Genomic DNA, 3,159 nt, shown 5'->3' on the forward strand with positions numbered 1-3,159 from the left:
AAAAAAAAATAAATAAATATAAAAAAAAAAAAAAGAAACTAACATAGCCAGCCTCCAATTGACTATTTCAAGACACACCTAGCCTGAGTCTACCTCAGGACGGCCCGTCCATGAGCACTGCCTGGTGAGCCTCCTGTGGAGCAGGCAGGGGTCATTCCAGGCTTTGCCAGCTGGCTGGTCAGATACAGACTCGAGGTGGCCCCATGCAGCTCACCTCCTCCCTAACATGTGGTTTCTATACTGACCCCCCTATATCCCCACAAGGAAACTGAGCCTCAGGGGTATGGTAGGATGAGTCAGAGCCACACCAAGTAGCAGAGCTGGAAATTTGAACCCCTAGTCTTTAATCACATGGATCCCTTCAGGTGGATTCAGCCAGCAGCTCATAGCCAGGGCCAAAGGCCCCCAAATGCCCAAACACTGCCTTTCCACAGCTTATAAAGGAGCCATAGAATTGCCTGCTCTCTTTCTGTTTGTAACCAGGCAATCTCTTCCAGTTAATCATAGACCAGCGAGTCTCATTCTGTCCTGATAACGCCCACAAGTATATCTGAGATTGCCTGGAAAAGTACAGAAAAATGAGTTAGCTCACATGCTTGCAGCCATTCTCCAGGCCTCAGAGCCTAGCCTGGGATGGTGGGTGGGTGCAAGCCGGAGCCCAGAGGCCGCATCTCGCCCCCAAACAGACTCTGCTTGGCCTTTGCTATATTCGGTATTATTTTTAATTGGTGCTTGACATTTAATGCCAGAATATTTCTCTTTGAAATCTGAAGCCAAGACAACACTCAGCTCCATCTCTGGAGTTCAGGTCGAGTGGGGCTGTGCCGCAGCAATCAGTGCCCCAAGTCTCCTGCTTCGTCGGACTGATGTTGAGTTCTTGCTTGCTCTGTATGCATGGGGTGGGCAGAGGGGGCAAGGGGGGTCCTCAGAGCTCTGTTCCACACAGTTACCTAGGGAGCCAGGCTGAGGGGGCATCACTGTCACGACTTGGATCAGCTGTTGCCTGAGGAAGAGAGACAGGAGAAGAATAAGGTGGAGGTTGTCTAGCTTCAGCATACATCTGACTTCTGTTCAAATCTCATCAACTGAAACTAGTTGTATGGCCCATCTGCTCCATAACAGAGGGGCCAAGAAATATAGGTTTCTGATCAGTAATTTTCCTAAATCTGGTATTGGTGAGCACTCATCTACCACACCTTCCCATTTGGCAACTATTCACTGGAGCAGAGTGACCCCCCTTCCATGGACAAGGGCTGGGATGAGCGCTGCGCAGTTCCAACAGGCATCCTTTACACGGTCAGACTCAGAAGGGCGCTCCCTGCAGTTGTGCAGTTCGCCATCTGCAGAGCTGTTCCTAGCAGCCCCTCCCTCCTCAGACAGGTACACGTGTTCTAGTTTGCCCCGATGCCAGGCTGACTTCTTCTCTGATGTCCCTGTAGCATTTCTGTTGCATTCTCTGCCTCTTTGGATTCACAAAGTGGATCCAAGTGGAGTGTTAATTCTTCATCAGTGTCACCTTGCTAAAGGATAAAGTCCAAACGCTTCTGCAGGACATACAAAGAGCTTACAAATGTCCCTCAGCTTCACTCTTTAGTTGCACCCCTCCTGCCCCACCCTCACCGCTGGATGCGTGTGACCCACTGTTCCCATCAGTAATTCCCAAAGTGAGTTAGATGACTCACTGAGCCTCCACCACGTTCTGTGAAACAAATCAGTTTAAAGAACTGGGCATGGGGCCGGGGAGATGGCTCAGTGGAATAAGCGCTTCCCTGGCAAGCGCAAGGGCCTGAGTTCAATCCCCGGTTCCACCAAAAAAAAAAAAAAAAAAAAACCAAAATAAAGAACTGGGCATCCATGTCCCATTCAAAGCTCTGTTGAGGCTCTGACAAGTCCTGCAGTTGCACTTTAGCTCTGCTTAATCTGATGTTCGCACCCCTGTGTCACGTTCTCAAGCGGAACCACTGGCATCCGAGGAGAAGGGATGTCCAACACATCTTGCCCTTGTGTTGTGTCTCCTTTCCTTCCTCCTTCAAGTCAGTTTCACAATTCCTAATCCTGCAAATGCCCTTTCTGAAGATTCTCCTGATGGCCTGTGTCACTCTGGTTCTGGGTAAGGATCCCTGGACCAGTACTTACGCACAGCAGGTCTCTTGTCCCCTGAGGCCATAGACCATGCTGCCTCCTGTGGGTGGCCCATGCAGCCTTCACTGCCCACCCCCAAAAGGGGGACTTTCATACCCGACCCTGGAAAATCATGAACTGGGTGCCTGCTTTCTCCTTTCTCAAGGTGGTCAGGGCCTCTGGATACAGCTATCCACAGCCATGCTCCTCCTCTGAGGCTCAAAACTGTTAAATTCCAGTCTGCTTATGTGGCTCAGTACACAAGACCCTGGGTCCCAGCAATGCGCACGCGCACGCACGCACGCACGCACACACACACACACACACAGAGTACATCTAAAGACTCATTTGTTCATTCATTCATTCATTTATTCAGCAAAGGTTTCTAGAACTCCTGCTTATGTGCCAGGCACTATTTTAGACATTGGGGAGATATCAGGGAGCAAAACACAAAGCTGTGACACAGGCCATCAGGAGAATCTTCAGAAAGGGCATTTGCAGGATTAGGAATTGTGAAACTGACTTGAAGGAGGAAGGAAAGGAGACACAACACAAGGGCAAGATGTGTCGGGTGAATGGACATCCCTTCTCCTCAGGATGTCCCTTGCGTGGCTGCTTGCATGGAGGTGAAGCAGAGAAAAAACAAGCACAAACATTGGCTCTGTCACATGTGAAACACACATACATCTGTAAGGAGGATAGGAGCTGAACCAAGGGGTCAGGGGCCTATCCTGGATGGCCTCGGTGCCTCTTTGATAAGGTGACATTGAACAGAAATCCCAAGAAGACAGTCAGGGGCTCCTGTTGAGACAGCCTTCCAGATCAAATGCCAGGCATGGTGATGAACAGCTGTAATCCCAGGACTCAGGAGGCTGAGGCAGGAATACTGTCTGAGATCTCAAAGAGGGGGTGGTGGTCAGAGGCAGAGGCAGAAAAAGATGGTGCCCCATGCAGAGCCCATGGGCAAGCCTGCAGGGGGCTGGTTCCAAGCAGCCCGTGGGCAGGAGACACTAGGATCCCAGAGGGCTCTCATGGGGG

This window comes from Octodon degus, unplaced genomic scaffold, assembly GCF_000260255.1.
Source record: "Octodon degus isolate 3935 unplaced genomic scaffold, OctDeg1.0 scaffold00048, whole genome shotgun sequence".
Classification (NCBI taxonomy): domain Eukaryota; kingdom Metazoa; phylum Chordata; class Mammalia; order Rodentia; family Octodontidae; genus Octodon; species Octodon degus.